The following is a 21,976-nucleotide window of genomic DNA, read 5'->3' as shown; positions in this document are numbered from 1 at the left end:
GAAGACGGGCATGCATGTTAGCCCAGGCCAGTCTTCCTCAAGCAAAAGGAGGAGGATTGGCAGATGTTAGCTCAGGGCTGATCTTCCTCACCGAAAAAAAAACCAGTGGTAACTACAGGTAATTGACTGATGTTCTGTGTCACTGAATTTGTGCTCTGAGGCTGTCCAGGTGATATTCTCCAAGTCCTTCCTGCAATTATCCATCCACCCACCCACCCATCCACGCACCCCTCCACCCTCCACCCTCCACCCACCTATTCACCCATCCATACATCTATCCATCCATCCTGCCAACGGTTCAGAGCCCACAGCATGAAGCCATGGAGAGGTGTACTTGGCCAGATGTCTGCCCATATGAGATTTGTGATCCAGCAGAGCAGTGCTCCTGGGAGAACTGGCACCAAGATCATATCCAGAAAACACTCTTTTTTTTTTTAAAGATTTTTATTTATTTATTTTTTCCCCCAAAGCCCCAGCAGACAGCCGTATGTCATAGCTGCACATCCTTCCAGTCGCTGTATGTGGGACTCGGCCCCAGGATGGACGGAGAAGTGGTGCCTCGGTGCGCGCCCGGGATCCGAACCCGGGCCACCAGCATTGCAGCACGCGCACTCAACCACCAAGCCACGGGGCCGGCCCAAGAAAACACTCTTTAATAAAGGCGATGCTCATGCAAAAACTCTTTCTGGAGTTTTTGTTGTTAGGTTTTGTAGCAGTTCTTTTTAAGAGGATTAGAGTGATTAGAGGAAGAGCTGGGAGGCTGGGGTTCTGGTTCTTTCTGTTGCAGTAACCAATGCTGAGACTATGGACAAGGCCCTTGGCTTCTGTGTTGGTAAAACAAGGAACTCGGGCTCCTTTCTGACACTGTTGGTCTCTTATGTCATGAGCTGGCCTTGTCAACTATCGCAGCCTTGAAAGAAATCTAATGTGTATCCTCCCTGCACCAAAGTTCGCAACACATAATGCCGTCCATGTGCAAGACGAACTGTATTGAGACCCCTGGAAAAAGAGATCCCAGGGCCTGGACAGCCTCCCTGCCTCCCGTCCTTGTGCATTTGTTCTACAGGACACAGCAGGCCTGCCTGCCTCAGAGCCTTCCCAGAGCCAGTCGCTCTTCTAATGTCTTTGTTCAAAGATGTCATCCCATATATCTAAGTAAATATTATTGGGTGTCATGGAGAGTAAAGACACTTGAAAGGTGCTTGCGAATCAAAGTCTTAATAGAGGAGCAGAAAGTCTGCAGAACAATTCCTGTGCCTTGGGTAGAGCCGACAGGATCTGGTCTCCAGGCCTCGACGCCCTTTCCTTCTCCCCATTCCCATCCGCATGCCCTACCCTGAGCCTGGTGCCCGGTGTCCTCACGCTGCCCATCCAAAGCTGCAGGAGCAGGGAGAGTACCGCATGCAGAGGGAGGCAGGACCAGAGGCAGGGCTGGCTCTGTCCCTCGCAAGCTCTGCGAATCTGGGCAAGTCACCTGGTCTCCGAGCCCAGTGTCCTTGTCTGTAAAATGAGGACGGTAATATCCAGTGCACAGGATTCCTACCGGGCACACGAAATATTGTAGAACACCGGCACGTGGTCTATGGCAAATAAATGGCAAGTGTTTTTTGTAAAGCGTGTTACCTTCCCTGGGGCACCTTTTGCCAGGACACAAAGTCCAGTCAAAGGAACGACCTCGTACAGAGGATTGCAGGTCATAACCAGGAAGGAAAATGTACTTGAAGGGACTGGTCATCTTTCCCGCCATCATATCACAGCAGGTGGGCAGGTACCACCCAGAAACCGGTTCTGATGCTAGAATCTTACAATAAAAATAAGAATATTTAGAATACTGCCTTACTTATATTTGTAAAATGATTTCAAATGGTCAATGAATTTTTATCTGCATTGACTCATTTGACTCTAAGAGTGCCCCTTCAGATGCTCAGGATGGATGTCGTAATCCAGATTGGAGAGATGTGGAGAGTGGAGCTCAGAGAGGTGAAATGACTTGCTAGGAAGTGACTTAAATGCAGAGGCCTGACTCCTCTGGATTCCAAGCTCAGTGCTCTTTCCACTATGCCCCCAACTACTAGTGTGAAACATTAACAAACTTAACCAGACCGTTATAGAGCCATGGAATGACATTGTCACACCGTGTCCCCCAGTGGCCAGTGCAGCTTTCCTGCAGGGCGCAACTTCAATGTCATGCTGGGAACTAGTGTGGGATGTGGTTCTTACCCACAGCTTTGCTTTCTAGCCGACTTCTCCGGAACATGTTTGGCCCTGTACCATGGGCAGAACCAAACTCTGGATCTTGCCCTGTAGGTTGGCTCCTTCTGCATCCTTCCTATTCTGGTAAACAGTACTCCAGTCTGTCCTTTTCCTTCTCCCAGAAACACACCTCCCTACCCACACTTCCCATTACCCTGTCCTAGTCCTTCCTCCTCCAAAGTGTATCTCCATCCACTCCCTCTCCACTACCGTAATCCAAACCACCATTTTCTTTTGTCTGACTTGAACTTGCATTTAGTCACTGGAAGAGCTTGTTATAACTCAGACTGCAGGGACCCACCCCAGAGTTTCTGATTCAGTAGATCTGGGATGGGGCCCAAGAATGTGCATTTCTAACAAGTTCTTAGTGATGCTGATGCTGCTGGTTTGGGGTCCACACTTTGAAAACCTCTGGTCTAAATAACTCTATAATAGCCTCTTAATGCCACTGAACCTCTCTCCAATCCATTCTCTGCACAGCAGTCAGAGAGGTCTTTGCAAAATGTCAATTGGATCACGTAATTTCCTTGCTGTCTTAGTCTGTTCAGGCTGCCATAACAAAATGCCATAGACTAGGTGGCTTATAAACAATAGAAATTTATTTCTTACAGTCCTCAAAGCTGGGAAGTCCAAGATCAAGGCGCTAGCAGATTCAGTATCTGGTATGGGCCCACTTTCTTGTTCACAGATAGCTGTCTTTTCTTTGTGTCCTCACATGGCGGAAGGGGCAAGAGGGTTCTTTGGGGTCTCTTTTATAAGGGCACTAGTCGCATTCATGAGGGCTGCACCCTATGATCTCATCACGTCCTAATCAAAGGCTTCACCTGCTAATACCATCACAGTAGGATTTAGGATTTACATATATGAATTTAAGGGAGACACAAAGATTCAGTCTATAGCCCTTGCCTACACCACTTCATGGCTTCCCATTGCACTTGGGAGAGGGACCTGTGTCTGTCTTGTATACCTGCACCCAGCAGAGTGCTGGCACAAAGTTCATTTGAAGTTTATGCCTTCAGACTAAAAACATGCCACCCCTCCTGGTTGCATTCCTCTGCCAGACTCCTTGTCACTCCTCCTTGTTCCTTAAGGACTTGAGTACTGAGCTCACTATCTTCACTTCCACCAACCACTTCTATCACTATTTGGGGAATGATCCATCTAATACCTTGGCCTCTGTTCCTTGACCTCCTCACCTCGAATGATCTTTAGCTTTCCACTCTACAGGTCATATACTTGACCTTGTCATCACCTCTAAATCCCAATTTGAAGCTCCTCACTTCCTGACTCCTCTTCATCTCTTTCTAGCTTGTTGGCTGTAATGCTTCCATCCCAGCAATCCCTTGACCTCATGAAGGCCCATGAGTCATTGGCTGTATCATTTTTTCACCATCTATCATATCTTAGTTTTTCACTTCCTTCCTGACTCAGCTTAGGTTAAATGACACATCATTAAAAACACTTCCTCATAAATACCACTAACTCTTTGGCTCTCTCTTCAGCCTTGATTAAACCCAACTATCCTCTACTCCATCCCTGTACCCAAGCAGCGAGAAGAGAACACCAGCCAGAGGTGAATGTTCTCACTTTAATTGATGGCCACAAACCTCAAAGCTCCCTACATACTGCCCACAATCCTACATAATTCCCTTCCTACTTAAAAGGTGGTCCTGGACCAACAGCACAGGTATCATAGGGAGTTTGTTGCAAATGCAGAAGCTCAGGCCCCACCCAGACCTACCCAGGATCTGCATTTTAACAAAGTCCCAAGGTGATTCATTTCTACATTAAAGGTTCGGAAGCATTGCCCCACGGTTTGCTTTCTGGATCACCAGAAATTCATTCGTCATGTTTTCTTTCTCCTCGAACCTTCCCAACCCCTGTGGCCCATCGCTCAGCCTCACTCTCCATTGAGAATCCCAGAGGCAATCATACTGAACATCTTCCCGTCACATTTCAACCTGCTTCTGTCTTCCCTCCTATTATTGTGGGAGAAGGGTCCCAGCTCTGTCAGAGGCTGTTGCTTTTCATTAGCCTCTGGGTTTCATCCCTCTCTCTCCTGCATCCCTGAAGCATGAGTAGCTCCTTGGCTACAGGAAATGTTCTAGTCCCGTCTTAAAAGGCTCTCCCCTGATCCCACGTCCACTCCTACTGCCCACTTCTTGGCCTCCCAGCAAACTCCTGGGCCCTCTATCCTCTGATATTCTCATGATTCACTCCTTCTCTTTGTTTAGGTCTGTGCTCAAATGTCACTTCAGCAGAGAGGCCTTCTTTGACAACTCTCTATAAAATAGCTCTCTCACACAGACACAGACACACATGCATGCATGCTTTATATCTTTAATTATCTTTATAACACTCTCACCACCTGGTGTGTTCTCTGTTTCTTTAGTATCTGTCTCTGCACATTGGAATGTAAGTTCCAGGGAGCAGAGTCTGTTTCTATTTTGTCTGTGGCCATATCCCCAGGGTCTGACAGTCAGTCTTTTTGCATACATGAGTAAAGGCTAGCGTGGAATGACACATGCCAGGAAGAGACACGAGGCTAGCAAGAAGGCCCCTGGAAGGGCAGGACCTCAGAGACCCCTACATTTGCTAAGAGGTGATGGGATGAATACCAGAACCTTTTTTTCCTTTTATCACTTTCTTAGTCAGGGTTCATTTGTTGCAAGGATACAGAAATGCACTTGTTATCTCAAGTGAAAAAGACGAAGATATTTCTTCAAAGAGTAAGGAGAATCTTGCTGAATTCCATGGGAAAGAGCAGAGGGGCCTCACAGGCATTGGAAGGTCACTTGATGGCCTCCAGAGATTGTCCCCTCCCCGTATGCTTGCCCTGGTATGGGGCCCTGACTTGTGTGTAACCAGTAGGATTATGGGAACAATGACATGTGGCTTCTGAAGTTAGGTCATAAGACACTGCGGTTTCTGCCTTGCTTGCTCTGGGATCACTTGCTCCAGGGGAAGCTGACTGCCATCTCCTGAGGACACTGATTAGTCCCGTGGAGAGGTCCCCTCCGGGAGGAACGGAGGCCTCCCGCCCTCAGCCAGCGCTACTTGTCAAGCACAAGAGCAGCCCCCTTGGAAATGGGTCCTCCAGCCCTCGTCAAGCCTCTCTAGTCTCTGCCACTCCTTTCTCTCTTCTCTTGCTTTCTGTGACCAGATGCTCTGTGGTCTGTACCATTCTGCCACTTTTCTCTGCAGACTGGCCTTTTCTGCTCACTTTTTAATGTGCAAATGGCCAAAAATGGTTGTCAGTTGTTGGTCTACACCAGGAGTTGGCCAACTTTTTCTGTAAAGGGCCGGGTAGTAAATAGTTTAGGTTTGCAGGCCCTATGCTTTCTGTTGCAACTATTCAACTCAACTCCACCTCTGTAGTGCAAAGAAGCCACGGACAATACCTAAGGGAATGGGTGTGACTGTGTTCTAATAAAATGTTATTTACAAAATCAAGCGGTGGGCTGGATTTGACCCAGGGGTCATGGTTTGCAAACCTCTGGTCCACAGGACCTCACAGCTCCAGGGCCCAGTATCATCTGAATGACTAAGCTGAGGCTGGTGTCCACTCTTGGCAAATCAGTTTTGGCCAAACAGGCAGCAGTGGGACCTTAATGGGTTAAGGGAGAGGCAGGGCAGGTTTTCCAAGAAAGGAATGTTGGCCCATCAGGAGATAATGCGCATCTTTAGCATAATCACATTCAGTCAGTTTATTAACGTTAATTGAACAAACATTAATTGACCATCTACATTGCACTGAGCACTTTGGTAGGATCTGGGAATATGAAGATGACTGATACGTGCTTCCCAATAATAGCTATCACGTAACTCATGCTTAAATGTGCCAGGCTTGCCACTAAGTACTTTATATATGTTACCTCATTTAACTCTCAAAGTAACACTATAAGGAAATTAAAGTTCAGAGAGTTTAAGTAACTTGTCTAAGGTCACACAGTGACAGGTGGCCAAGCTGCCTACTCTAAAGCCAGGGTTCTTAACCCTTATGACTCCTGCTGTAATACTGCCTCCCAGGTTCCTTGAGGATTTCTGCCCTCTGAAGAGCTCATAGTCTCCTTAGACTTTATTTTTTCATAAGTTCTTTATTTTTTTTTAAATTAATTTTGAATTCCTTTTCTAAAAGTCTTTTTGCTGTTGATAAGACCAATTACGTATTCAAGGCCTCGTTTGTTAATAAAGTGACTCTACAATTAAAAATGATTTTGGAAGGAGCCCTGTTAGCTGGACAGAGCCTGCACCTGGCCGACTTCCTGGGCTTTGGGATTTGTGGGCCACTTATAGACCGGGAGCCATAGTGGTCTGCAGCTGCTGTGGCTTATCACAAAGGCTCTTTTAGGATCATTGTTGAGGAGGTCAGGGATCCAGCCCCAGTTAATTTCTCTCTCTCTCTCTAAACTCTCAGAAATTGCAACATGAATAAACATTTTAATTGTTCATTTGCATTATTATTCAGCAAATTAGAAAGCAAATTGCAGTGAATTAAATACGTAATTTCTCAGAAGAAGCTCCCTATTCTTTCAATCATGAAACATTTTAATCTTTTTTTTTAAATTGCTTTTTCAAGGACCTAGTTAGATCCACTAGAATTTAAATCTTGGAGATTACTGTGTTTCTATTTAGCTTCAAATCCCCATTAATAAGAGCTAGCAAAAGACAAACAAGCAAACACTAGCCCCAAACACTATTATATTTGTATTAACACCATTTTTATTTTATAATTATGAAGTTACAAATCAATAAAAAAATCTTTATACAGTATTAATAAATTTTTTTAGATTTGACTATGGAATTGTGGTTCTGTTTCAAAAACAGAGTCCTTATTTCGTAGAGACTGTGGTAGATTGAAAAACCTGGTCACAGTACTTTGCGGTTCCTCCCATCAAGGGAAGGAGTCTGCAGCCTCGTATCTGGGCGAACTTGTGATGTGTTTAGACCAATAGAATGAGATAGAAACAAGACTATGTGTGTTCTGAAGCCCAGACCTTAAGGGGTCTTCTAGTTTCCACTTTCACCACCTTCAAATGCTGCGGTTGCCACTTAAGGAAGCCGGAATTAGACAACTGAATGATGAGCTATGACATCATGTCAGAGAGAGAGCCCCAGCTGACAGCCAGCACCAAGACACCTGCCACCTGAGTGAGGCCGTCTTAGACCACCCACCCCACCCAAGCCACTAGATGCCTGCAGCTCCATGAATCACTATAGGGGAAACCATTAGAAGAATCACCCAGCTGAGCCCAGCCTAAATTGCAGAAGTGTGAGCAAATCAATGATTGCTGTTGTAAGCCACCATGTTTTGGGGTAGCTTGTTATACAGGTGCTGGATAACTGGTTCAGAGATAACGTACTGAATAATTTATGGGTAAAATTATATACCATCTTGGACTTGCTTAAAAATAATCTGATGGTAGGGAGAAGTTGGTGGAAGTAAAGATGAAATAAGATTAGCTGTAAATTAATAATTGCTCATGCCAGGTGACAGCTAGGTGAAGGTTCATTATTCTCTCTCTCCCTTTTTAATTTTTAGATATGTTTAAAATTTTTCCTAATAAAACATTTTTTAAAATGAGTCAGTATTGTAATATTACAAACCAAGTGGAAAATTACCTTTCTACTGTGGTATAACTTAACCTTTAATGTTGAATGTTAGAAGACTTCACCAGTGGTCCAATAAAAAAAAAAGTTGGAATCAAGACCAAAGAAATCGGACAAAGAGAAATATGGTGCAAAGAAAGGGCAGAAAACTTAGGCTGTTGGATCTCAAGCCATCCGAGGCTGAATGAGTGCTGAAAATATGCATGGGAGCCAAATTTAAAAATTAAATGTTAGGAAAGAAGAATTGATCCACCATCTTTTCATTCACCTGTACGTCAGACTCTATGCTAAGTACTGGAGAAACACCAGAGAGCAAGATAAATGTGGTCCCAGCTCATCCAGACCTTGTCTGCCTTTGGACAAACTGTGATCTCTTTAGCCCAGGGGTCGGAGACTCAAATGCTAAAGGGCTCGGTCAGGTACATACATGAGTGAGATGGCCACAAGGTGGGGACTGTGGCAAAGTGGACAGCATGTGCTCTAGTGACGAAGAGCCAGACGAGGATCCACGGAAGCTCCTAGAAAAGTCACTGCAGCAGAGGGAGCTGGTTCTCCCAGTAGCAGCTCTCCCTAGTCTCACATTACAATAGACTTTTTATCTAGGCACCAGGGAGCCCAAAATAATGACTGCGTTTTCAGCTTTCTTTATAGCTGGGTGGGGCCGTGGGATTAAGATTTGGACAATGAGTTGTAAAAATGTGCAACTCCCAGGTTATTTCCTTGAGGAGAAGGGTCATAACCCCTCCTTCCTTGTTCTCTCCTTTCAGTGCACTGCTGAGACAGAGTGGACCATGTAGATGACGGTAACTACCCAGAATGGTGGCAGGGCTGCCTTATGACTTTGGGGATCCCTAGATACCTTTGCCTTTATGGGCCCCTTCTTCCATAAAAAAAGTATTAAAACCTGTTTTACAACTGCATTGTTATAACAGCAAATATAATCCAGGCTGGATTCATTTTTATATATTAATTATTATTATATTTGTTTTTTCTTCTGATTCTAAATGAAATTAAAATTAAAACATTTTCTGGAGGGAGGACAAAAGGGGTAGAGGGGCACATATGTAAGGTGATGGATGGAACGTCTACGGGATGTAGTCTTTACGGAAGCCGAAATATAATGATGTACACCTGAAATTTACCTAATGTTATAAACCAACGTGACCTCAATAAAATAAAAAACATTTTCATGGGCCCCTAAAACTATCGCAGGTCCTACGCACTGTACCTGCCGCACCTGGACGGTGGATCAATTAGAGAAAACAGCCAGGGCACTGGGAAGTGCGACACCAGACAGAACCCCCATGAAAAAGAATAAACATCTGCCTTTTTAAAGTCACTGTTATTTTGAGTCTCTCTGACATCTGTCTGAACCTGTATGTTTCTATTAATACAGTCATTGAACCCAGTTACTGGAGGCCCAGGAGGCTCCCTAAGGGAGGTGACATCATGAATGGTGCATAGGAATTGGCCAGGTGAATGGAGAGGGTGCAGGAGGGCGTTTCAGGCAAGAAAACAGCTTGAGCAAAGGCCAACAGGAGACAAAGGAAGAGGAGCTAAAGAAACTTCATTATGGCTGGAGTTTAGAATGCAAGGGTATGTGCGTGTGTGTGTGTGTGTGTGTGCACACGCATGTGACAAGTGCCCAGGTCCTTTGATCTGTTCTCGGGACCGCCACTGTTATTTGGACATGCTCTCTAATCTCCTTAACCCCAGTGCCTCCCAGAGCCGGAACAGGAATAATGAGATGGCCATAATGTGGGGACTGTGTCCAAGAGAAGAGCATGTGCTCGGGTTAAGAGGCCACCGCTGGCCAGCCTCTGCCATTGTCATGTGAGATTGCAGGCCCAGGGTTGAAAGAGCTCCCAGTTTGTCTAAAGAAGCCAGAAATTTGACTTTGTTTGTGAAACTCTTGACTTTTAAATATAGGCCATTAACTGGAATTAAAAACAAACAAACACTGTTTATACCCCATGGGGGCCCTGGGCTGATAGCTGGCACCCTCTGTTTGAACTGCTTATGCCCCTCTGTGGGGCACCCACCTTTTTTTCTCCTCAGTCTCCAGTGGGGGTGGCCCCTCCGTGTCACCATTTGGGATTGGAGGGCAAGTCTAGATTTGGAATCTTTAAAAGACTGAAACAGCCCTCTTCAAATGCTTTGATTCAATTAGAGTTAATACCCTTGTTGAATCTTTTTTTTCCTGTTGTTCTCTCCCTGTCATTTTTCCCCCAATTTCTTTTATTGGGGTAAAATTACACATAACATGAAATTTACCATCAACGGTTTTTGAGTGTACAGTTCAATGCTGTTAAGTACATTCACATTATTGTGCAACCATCACTACTATCCATCTCCATGTTACCGAACCAGGATCGTTTTTGCCCATCACCCAGAAAGCCAAACACCAAGACAATGAGATTGCAGCAGAGGGAGGGTTTAATCACAAGCAAGCCAAGTGTGGAAAATGGGAGAACAAGTCTCAAATCTGCCTCTCCGATAATGAGGACTCAGGGATATTTATGGGGTAGGGGGCAAGGTGGTCTGAAATGTGGAGATAGATGATTGGAGGTGAGGAGAGGTGAGGTAATTGATGATCTGCACAAGCGTAGTCAGACTTCATGCCTCTTCATAGGACGCATCTTCACAAAATGGCAGCGTCAGCATGACCTGAGGGTGGGGTTTTTAGCCTCCTGATGTCAAAAGGTCGCTTATCGGACGTCTGTGTGGGCCCACTTGATGGGTTGGTGGTCTCAACCAGCCTGAAGTGGACAAGGGGTTCTAATTCCTGAAAAACAGCTCAAACACCCACTACCATGGTGATCCAGGCTCTAGGGAGATGTTATTTAGAGGAAGCTCGTGGGAGTCAGATAGCATATTGCCTAAACAGCACTATTAACAATGGGTGGGTAAACAGCTAAAAGCTATAACCAGTAATTGCAAAAAGGAAAAAAACACTTTAGTTCCTAGCTACTTAATCATCAATGGCTAACTGTTTGCCGGTTTCATCCAGAACTCTTTACGTCTTGCAAAACTGAAACTCTGTAACCATTAAACAATAACTACTCATTCTCCCATCCCCCCAGTCCCTGGCAACCACCATTCTATAATTTCTGTCTCTATGATTTTGACTACTAAGTGGAATCATACAATATCTGTCTTTTTCTGACTGGTTATTTCACTTGGCATAATGTCCTCAAGGTTTATCCATGTTGTGGCATATTACAGAATTTTCTTCCTTTTTAATGCTGAATAATATGCCATTATATGTATATACCACATTTTGTTTGCACATTCACCCACCAATGGACTCTTGGGTTGCTTCTATATTTTAGCAATTGTGAATAATGCTGTTATGAACATGGGTGTACAAATACCTCTTTAAGACCCTGCCTTCAATACTTTTGGATATATACCCAGAAATAGAATTGCTGGATCACAGGTAATTCCACTTTTAATTTTTTGAGGAACTTCCATACTGTTTTCCACAGCGGCTGTACCATTTTACATTCCTACCAACAGAGCACGAGGGTTCCAATTACTCTACATCCTTGCCAACACTCGTTGTTTTGTTTTTCTTGATTATAGCCATTCCAGTGGGTGTGAGTGATAATCTCATTGTAGTTTTCATTTGCATTTCCCTAATGATTAGTGATGTTGAGCATCTTTTCATATGCTTCTTGGCCATTTGTTTATCTTTGGAGAAATTAATTCATGACCTTTGCCCATTTTTTAATCAGGTTCTTTGGTTTTTCGTTGTCAAGTTTTAGGAGTTCTCTGTATATTTGGATAATAATTCCTTATAGGTATATGATTGGTCAATATTTTTTACTATTCTGTGGGTTGCCTTTTTACTCTGTTGATATTGTCTTTTGGTGCACAACATTTAAAAATTTTCATGAAGTCCAATTTATCTATTTTATTGTTGTTGTTGCTTGTGCATTTGGTGTCATATCCAAGAAATCATTGCCAAATCCAATGTCATGAAGATTTTTCCCTATGCTTTCTTCTAAGAGTTTTATACTTTTAGGTCTTACATTTAGGTCTTTAATCCATTTGGGGTTAACGTTAGTATATGGTATTAGGTGAGACTTCAACTTCGTTCTTTTGCATGTAGATATCCTGTTTTCCCAGCACCATTTGTTCAAAAGACTGTCCTTTCTCCACTGAATGGTCTTGGCGCTCTTGTCAAAAATAATTTGACTATACATGGAGGGTTTATCAGTGGGCCGTCTATTCTATTCCATTGATCTATATGGTCTGTCTACATGCCAATACCACATTGTTTTGATTACTATAGCTTTGTAGTAAGTTTTGAAATCAGGAAGTATGAGGCATCCAACTTTGTTTTTTTTCAAGGTTGTTTTGGCTATTGAAAGTCCCTTGGGATTCCATATGAATTTTAGGGTGGGTTTTTCTATTTCTGCAAAAAAACATCACTGGGATTTTGTTAGAGATTTCATTGAATCTGCAGATCACTTTGGGTAGTATTGACATCCAAACAATATTAAGTCTTCCAATCCGTGAACATGGGATCTGTTTCCATTTATTCATGTCTTAATTTCTTTTAGCAATGTTTTTAGTTTTCATTATACAAGTCTTTCACCTCCTAGGTTAAGTTATTTCCTAAATATTTTGTTCTTTTTGATCTTATTGTAAATGGAATTATTTTCCTAATTTCCTTTTTTTTTTTTTTTTTAAAGATTTTATTTATTTATTTTTCCCCCAAAGCCCCAGTACATAGTTGCCCGTCATAGCTGCACATCCTTCTAGCTGCTGCATGTGGGACGCGGCCTCAGCATGGCTGGAGGAGCGGTGCCTCAGTGCGCACCCGGGATCCGAACCCGGGCCGCCGGCAGCGGAGCGCACGCACTTAACCGCTAAGCCACGGGGCCGGCCCACCTAATTTCCTTTTTGAGGTTGTTCATTGTTAGTATACAGAAATGCATTCGTGTTTTGACTTTGTAGCCTGTTACTTTACTGAATTCATTTATTAGTTCTAACAGATTTGGGGGAAATCCTTAGGGTTTTCTATGTATAAGATCATATCATCTGTGAACAGAGATAATTTTAGATCTTCCCTTCTGACTTGAATGCCTTTTATTTCTTTTTCTTGCCTGCTTGCTCTGGCTAGAACTTCCAATACTCAGTTGAATAGAAGTGGTGCAAGGGAGCATCTTTGCCTTGTTCCTGATCTTAGAGGAAAAGCTTTCAGTCTTTCACCATTGAGTATGTTTTCTGTGGGTTTTTCTTCTATAACTTTTATTATGTTGAGATAGTTTCCTTCTATTCCTAGTTTTTGCAGTGTTTTTATCATGAAAGGGTGTTGAATTCTGTCAAATATTTCTTCTGCATCAATTGAGATGATCATTTTTTTCCCCTTTATTCTGTTAATGTGGTGTAGTATGTTGATCAATTTTCATATGTTGAACCATCCTTGCATTCCAGGAATCAATCCCACTTTGTCATGTATAATTCTTTTAATGTGCTCCTGAATTTGGTTTGCTGGTAATTTTTTTGAGGATTTTTGCATTTATTCATAAGGGATATTAGTCTGTAGATTTCTTTTCTTGTCGTGTCTTTGTCTGGCTTTAGTATCAGGGTAAGGCTGGCCTCATAGACTGAGTTATGAAAGTGTTCCCTCCTCTCAATGTTTTGGAAAAGTTTGAGAAGGATTGGGTTAGTCTTTCTTTAAATGTTTGGTAGAATTCACTCATGAAGGCATCAGGTCCAGGGATTTTCTTTGTCAGGAGGTTTTTGATTACTGATTCAATCCCCTTACCAGTTATAGGTTTATTCAGATTTTCTATTTCTTCATGATTCAATCTTGGTAGGTTTAGTGTTTCCAAGAAGTTGTCCATTTCATTTAGGTTATCCAATTTGTTGACATACATTGTTCATAGTACTCTCTTATAATCCTTTTTATTTCTGTAGAATCAGAAGTAATGACCCCATTTTCATTTCTGATTTTAATAATTTGAGTCTTCTCTCTTTTTTTCTTATCTCTCTAGCTAAAGGTTTTTCAATATTGTTACTCTTCAAAGAGCCAACTTTTGGTTTCATTGATTTTCTCTATTGTTTTTCTATTCTCTATATCATTTATCTCTGCTCTAATCTTTATTATTTCCTTCCTTCTGCTAGCTTTGGGTTTAGTTTGTTCTTTTTCTAGTTCCTTAAGTTGAAAAGTTAGGTTGTTAATTTGATGTAAGCATTTATAGCCATAAATTTTTCTTGTTTTTAATGTAAGCATTTAGAGCTATAATTTTTCCCCTTATCACTGCTTTCACTGTGTCTCATAAGTTTTGGTATGTTGTGTTTTAGTTTTCATTTGTCTCTAAGTATTTTCTAATTTCCCTTGTGATTTCTTCTTTGATCCATTGGTTGTTTAAAAATGTGTTGTTTGGGGCTGGCCTGGTGGCGCAGCAGTTGGGTGCACACACTCTGCTGCTGGTGGCCCAGGCTCGGATCCCGGACGCGCACTGATGCACTGCTCATCAGGCCATGCTGTGGTAGTGTCCCATATAAAGTGGAGGATGATAGGCACAGATGTTAGCCCAGGGCCGATCTTCCTCAGCAAAAAAGAGGAGGATTGGCATGGATGTTAGCTCAGGGCTGATCTTCCTCACACACACACACAAAAATGTGTTGTTTAATTTCCACAAATTTTTGAATTTTCCAGTTTTTCTTCTATTATTGATTTCTAACTTCATCCGGTCATGGTCAGAGAAGATACTTCGTATGATATCTATCTTTTAAAACCTATTGAGACTTAATGTGTGGCTTAATATACGATCTATCCTGGAAAATGTCCCATGTGCAGTTGAGAAGAATGTGTATGCTGTTGTTGTTGGGTAAAGTGTTCTGTATGTGTCTGTTAGATATAATTCATTTATGGTGTTTTTTAAGTCCCCTATTTCCTTATCTTCTGTCTGGTTCTGCTATCCATTATTGAAAGTGGGGTACTGAGAGCTCCAACCATTATTAGAGAACTGTCTATTTCTCCTTTCAGTTGTATCATTTTTTGCCTCATGTATTTTGATGGCCTATCATTAGCGATGCACGTTTATAATTGTTATATCTTCTTGCTGTACTGAAATTTTTATTAACATACAATGTCCTTCTTTGTCTCTTCTAAACTTTTTAAATTTAAAGTCTATTTTGTTTGATATTAGTATAGCCACCTCTGCTCTCTTTTCTGGTTATTATTTGCATGAAATATCTTTTTCCATCCTGTCACTTTTAATCTATTTTTTTGGATCTAAAGTGAGTCTCTTGTAGACAACATATAGTTGGATCATGTTTTGTTTTTTTTTTTAATCCATTCTGCAAATCTCTGTCTTTTTATTGGAGAGTTTAATCCATTTGCATTTAAAGTAATTACTGATAAGAAATGACTTACTTCTGTCATTTTGCTATTGGTTTTCTGCATGCCTTATAGTTTTTTGTCCTTCATTTCCTGCATTACTGTGTTCTTTTATGTTTAGTTGATTTTTTTTGTACATTTAAATTCCTTTCTCATTTCCTCTTGTGTAGATTCTTTAGCTATTTTCTTTGTAGTTACCATGGAGATTACATTTAACATGCTAAAATTATAACACTCTAATTTGAATTTATACCAGCTTAACTTCAATAACATAAAAACTCTGCTCCTTTACAGCTCCATCCCCACTCCTTTTGGTTGTTGACGTTGCAAAATTATAACTTCATACACTGTGTTCCCAAAAAACATAAACTAATAATTCTTTTAATTGCATTAGTCTCTTAAATTATGTAGAAAACAAAACGTAGAGTTACAAGCCAAAGTTACAATAATGCTAGCTTTTAGACTAATGATTGCTTTTAAAAATTGTATCAGTCTCTTAAATCACGTATAATACAAAAAGTGAAGTTACACACCATTGTTACAATAACACAAGCTTTTATAATTGCCCATCTATTTACCTTTATTGAGGTCTTTGTTTCTTCATATGGCTTTGAGTTACCATCCAGTGTCCTTTCATTTCATCCTGCAGGACCCCCTTCAGCATTTCTTGTAGGGCAAATCTAGTGGTAACAAACTCTCGCAGCTTTTGTGTATCTGGGGATGTCTTAATTTCTCCTTCACTTTTGAAGGACAGTTTTGCTGGATATAGGATTCGTGGTTGACAGTTTTTTCTTTTAGCACCTTGAATATTTTGGCCCACTGTCTTCTGGCCTCCAAAGTTTCTAATGAGAAACCTGCTAATGATCTTAATGAAGATCTCTTGTATGTTTCAACTCATTTCTCTCTTGCTGCTTTCAATATTCTCTCTTTGTCTTTGTTTTTGAAAGTGTAATTATAGTGTGTCTTGGTATGGGTCTTTTTGAGTTCATCTTATGTGGAGTTCGTTTAGCTTCTTGCATGTTTACATTCATGTCTTTCATCAAATTTGGGAAGTTTTCAGCCATTGTTCCTTCAAATATTCTCTCTGCCCCGTTTTCTCTCATCTTCTTCTTCTGGGACTCCCACAATGCTTATGTTGGTCTGCTTCATGGTGTGCCTCAGGTCCCTTAGGCTCTTTTCACTTTTCTTCAATCTTTTTTCTTTCTGTTCCTCAGACTCAATAATTTCTGTTGTCCTATCTTCAAGTTTGCTGATTCTTTCTTATGCCTGCTCAAACTTATCTTTGAATTCCTCTAGTGACATTTTCATTTCAGTTATTGTACTTTTCAGCTCCAGAATTTCTTTTTGTTTTTTGTTGTTGTTGTTGTTTTTAGGTTTTGTATCTCTTTATTGATATTTTCATTTTGTTCACACATCTTTTTCTCAACTTTCTCCATATCTTCCTTTAGTTCTTTGAGCATCTGTAAGACAGTTGTTTTTAAAGCCTTTATCTAGATCTGCCATCAGGGCTTTTTCAGGGACAGTTTCTGTTTATTTATTTTTTCCTTTGTACATGCCATACTTTCCTATTTCTTTGTATGCCTTGTGATTTTTTTTTTTTTTTGAAAACTGGACGTTTGAATCTAATAATTTGGTAACTCTGGAAATCATATTTTCACCTTTCCTCAGGATTTGTGTTTTGTGTTATTGTTTTTGTTTTGTTTTTTATTATTGTAGGCTGTGTATATGCCAAGGATCAGCCTGAGGTGTAAACTTAAGTTCTTCTTAGGTCTTTTCTGAGCCTGCATCTTTCCCTAGCATGTGTGGTCACTTTCTAATTTTCCCCCTATATAAATGCAATTGCTTTTAAATGTCCTAGTCTTTAATATCTGGCTCCCAAAAGCAGGAAAAGAGAAAAATGAAGGGGGAGTGAGAAACGGCACAGACCATTTAAATCCCCAGAAGTCACTTCAGCTGGAGGGGGAGGGGCTTGCAATAATGGGGAGAGGTCAACAACAATGGCCACCTGCCTCTTTGCCTGCACCTCTGAGATCAGAAGCAGCAATCAGTGATCAGAGCACAGATCCCAGATATTTGGAGAATAGGGTCCTTTTTGTCCACCTTGGCTTCCACAGCTGTGTGCAACTTGCTCCAGGAACATGTGCACAGCTGCCTGTCACAGCACTGAGGGGTAGGAGGTGGGTAGCTGCTGCTGTGCTAAGAGTAAAATTAGCAAATTAACTGACCACAATTAACTGCAGTGTACTATTCAAGCCTTCCCCTGGAAGTTGCAAGCCTTCAAGAGACTCCAGAGTTCCAAAATAGTTACATCACACAGATTCTGCCAATGCGATCGTTGTCTAGGTTGGAGACAGATTCCTGGTAATTCCTGTTCCACTGTCTTCCCAGAATCCCCTCCCCATTGTTGAATCTTACGCCACAAATTTCCATGACACGTAATGAGAATCTTTGAGTGTAAAAAAGTGAAAATTGCTTTGAGAATGCAAAGTGATTACTCTATTTAGAGTGATAAGGGAGAACATTAGCAAATATTTATGTACTACTTACTATAATATTTAAGTTAAATATGTATTCACTCTGTGCCTACCCATCATGTACTTGGGTTTCTGATTACGTAAAAGAGCATTCATGTCATAGTCAGAGTTTAGTCTCAATGGTTCTCTTCCAAGGACTGTGGATTTGTAATCTTGAAATGATGCATATTTGTTAGAGAAAATTGCATTTGTTAAAGTGCTTGTGGTAAAGACTGTGACTGTTCACTTAAAATGATCACCACTGTGGTTTTTCTAGAAGGTTGAATTTGCTCACCAGCTTTGTCTTAAATACCTGCTAAGTATGACCTCACTGATCTGATTACAAATAACTCAACCAGTGTATAAACTGTCTGTTTTAATAAGTTAGGGAAAGTATCTGAAAGCCTTTCTTTTCTGCAAAGGGAATTTTTGCAAGTAAAGTGAGTTAGTGGTTCTAATAGATTATTTTTAAAGCAGAAATCAAACTCTGATCCTTCTACATCAGTGTAGATAGCTTGTATGAGATTGCTCAGGAAGAGTGAAGAATGAGAGAAAAAGAGGACCTAGAACAGGAGCAGTTAAGGTGTATGAGTGTATCAGACTCCTCTGTGCCTGCCTCATAGCCTCCTGGCCCACATTTTTTTTTTTTTTTTTTAACTCTAGCCATTGCTGTGGCAACTGGTTAGGCATGCAGACCCCCTCCCCCCCTCCCCTCAGCAGCCTGTTGAATCTCTAGCTTTCTACTGGGGGGGGGGCGCTTCTCTGCCATCACCTCATGGCCTGCCTGTGGGGACCCAGTGAGCCATTCTGACATGTGTGAAAACCCGGAATTACTAGGGAGTTACCCACCTTTGGGCAACCCTTGAGCACTGAGGGAAACAGGACAATTCTGAGGTCTATTCTCCCCAGCAACTCAGAGTCCCCAGTGGGTTCAAGTCCCATTTGCTCACAGCAGTGACTGGCTTGATAATATAGCCTTGGATTCACTCTCCCTCCTTCCTGCTTTCGCCCAGACCACACTCCCATTCCTTGGAGTCACTTCCTGAGTCAACTACCTACACACAGGTTGTGTCTTAGAGTCCAAACAGGGAAGTAGAAAGCACTGAGTATTTTAAACAGAGGGAATGTATTCAGAGAAATGGTTACGTGTGTGGTAAAAGAAGATGAGAAGCCCACCGGGGGCAAGGTCCCATAGTCAGAAGTCACTGACACCTCTAGGCAGGAAGGACAAAGGACAGAGGTGACGTCAACAAGTCCTAGAAGATGGAAGAATCACAGTGGGCCTGTCCAGCAGAAGCTGGAGTCATAGAGGAGATGCCTCTGCTGCTGGAGGTGCTGCCCTCCACCCTCTGGCTGGCAGAACCCAGCTAGACACCAGCTGACGTGGGAGCCTAGGAAACGCAGCCTTCAGGAATCATCTCGCTGCAGCAAGGGGGAGAGCAAGGGCAGGGCAAGGAAGGGATGAAGGACAGACTGGTCTGGACTTGCACAAAGGAGCATGCAGGGAAACAGAAAGCAAAAGAGACTGAGACTGAGTGGCCAAAGGAGTCTAAATTGTTCTGATTTTTTAAATGTGCTTTGTAAGATTAAAAGAATTTTCTCAATTAGTATACACCCATACATTTCCTTGCTCTGTCAGCTGAGAGGGCCTGGAAGCAACAACACCCCAGTGCCCATGAGCATACTGAGTACCCAGATCTTGGTCTATAACAATATTCTTCAATAAAAGGAACTAGGGCTCTTTGGAGAAATGGCTGATTCTAGGACTAGGGCAAGAGATACACAAGATGAGCCTGGAGCATCTTGTAGTGCCAGAAATTAAAGAAGTGCAAAAGCAAACAAACAAACAAAACAAATGATAGAGGTATGTGAAAGGGACAAAGGAGCCAAATAAAAGAGTCCCCAGTGGCTAAAGTTGGAACATTCGAGCAACAAAATAAATAGTACTGGATTATAACCCAAAGTATAAAGTAAATATCCAAGAGTCCGTACTGGTATAAATAAATGATCGAAAAAATAAATAAATGGGAGAGGATAGACAAACCTCCTCTGCAGAAGAATTCCAAGTAATTTATGTAGATACTCAGCCCTTCGGGAGGTGGAGCATAATTCCCCACTCCTTAAATGTGAGCAGCACATACTGACATTCTTCCAAGGAATTACAGTGTAGAAAGCAGAAAACATTAGTAACTTTAGAGCATAGAAACCTGACAAACACTACCATAGCCAGATGATCAAGGTCAACATCAACCATGATAAATCATATTGATAGTGTGTGCCCTTGATATGATGTGATGAGAATGGCACTTTACCTCTGTCATCTTCCTCCCCAAAACCCATAACCCCAGTCAAATCAGAAGAAAAACATCAGACAAATCACAATTGAGGGACGTCCTAGAAGAGAGCTGACTAGCACTCATAAGTGTGGGCTGTGCATAGTGACTTTCTTCCAAAGAGTACAGTACGGAAAGGAGGGTGGGGAGAGTAAAGAGGTGGAGAAACCTGACAAACGCCACCTCAGCCAGATGACCAAGGTCAACATTAGTAGTCAAAAATCATGTTGATAGTATGTATATTTGATATAATGTCATGAAAACAGCATTTTGCATCTGTGATCTTATTCCCCAAAACCCATAACCCCAGTCTAATTATGAGAAAAACATCAGACAAATCCCAATAGAGGCTGTTCTACAAAATACCTGACTCATGCTTCTCAAAACTGTCAAGGTCATCAAAAACCAGGAAAATCTAAGAAACTGTCAGCCAAGAGGAGCCTAAGGAAACATGACAGCTAAGTGTAATGTGGTATTCTAGATGGAATTCTGGAACAGAGAAAGGACATTAGGTAAAAACTAAGGAAATTTGAGTAAAGTATGAACTTGAATGTTAATAATAATGTACTGATATTGGTTCATTAAACCTAGCATATGTACTGTACTAATGTGAGATGTTAATCATAGGGCAGACTAGATGGGAACTCTGCACTATCTTTGCAATTTTTCTGTAAATCTAAAACTGCCTAAAAATAAAGTTTATTTAAGAAAATGTTTATTAAGAAGAAAAACAGAAAAAAAAAGCAATAAGAGATGTCCTAGTGCAGTCCACGATTAATTGACAAATAAATTATAGAGATAATAATTCTTATGAAAGTTCAGTGAAGGGAGAGAGATCATGTCATGGCTGGCCTTGCCAAGGAATATTTTATGGAAACAGTGGGACTTGAAATGTCTCTTAAAGACTGATAAGATGTTTATAAATATAAATTGGACCAACTTTATCTTATGAGTAATCATAATATCTTAGTTAACTAATTGATGAATTGTTCTTTAAGTCTAAAGTAAGTAAAGTGAACCTAAACATTATTAATACTAGTTAGTAATATATAAGTACTGATTTTTCTGTATTAATCTTAAGGTCAGCCTTTGAATGCAAAGGGAACTTCCTTGTTTGTGTTTTTAAAAATTTTTTGAATTAAAAAATTTTAAAACAAACAAGAACACGTGAAAAACCCTTGGCCAGGGGCCGGCCGTTGGCGCAAGTAGTTAAGTGTGCGCGCTCTGCTGCAGCAGCAGCCTGGGGTTCGCCAGTTCAGATCCCGGGCACAAACTGACGCACTGCTTGTCAAGCCATGCTGTGGCGGCATCCCATATAAAGTAGAGGAAGATGGGCACGGATGTTAGCCCAGGGCCAGTCTTCCTCAGCAAAAAAAAGAAAAAAGAAGAGGATTGGCATTGGATGTCAGCTCAGGGCTGGTCCTCCTCACAAAAAAAAAGAAGAAGAAAAGAAAAACCCTTGGCCAGCCTCTATCTAGACTAGTCCATAAGCAGAAGAAACAGGGCAGTATCTACTTCTTCAAACAGCAATTAGTACTGAACGTAATTCAGGATAATTAAGAGACAAAATATGAAGCCCCTTGAGGGTTTGCATATCTTTGCACCTGCAGTGCCAGCAAAATACTCAACTCTCCTGGTTCAACCCTAATCTTTTTGACCCTTTTTTCTCAGTCTCCTTTACTGCATGCTCCTTCATCTGGTCATTAGAAATCAAAACAGATATGGAAGGAATATAGAAAACAGTAAGAAAATGTGTGCAACACTCTAACAATAATTTGAGCATATAGAGGAAATTGATGGCTTCCTAGTAAAATATAACTTAACCAAAATTGATCCAAGAAAAGAAAGAAAATCTAAACAGATCAATACCCATAGAAGAGTAATTTAACATTTGAAAAAGCAGAGGG

The sequence above is a fragment of the Ceratotherium simum genome, chromosome 10 (assembly GCF_057802395.1).
Source record: "Ceratotherium simum simum isolate JZ-2026a chromosome 10, ASM5780239v1, whole genome shotgun sequence".
In the NCBI taxonomy this organism is placed as follows: Eukaryota; Metazoa; Chordata; class Mammalia; order Perissodactyla; family Rhinocerotidae; genus Ceratotherium; species Ceratotherium simum.
Note: the sequence above shows the minus strand (reverse complement) of the source record.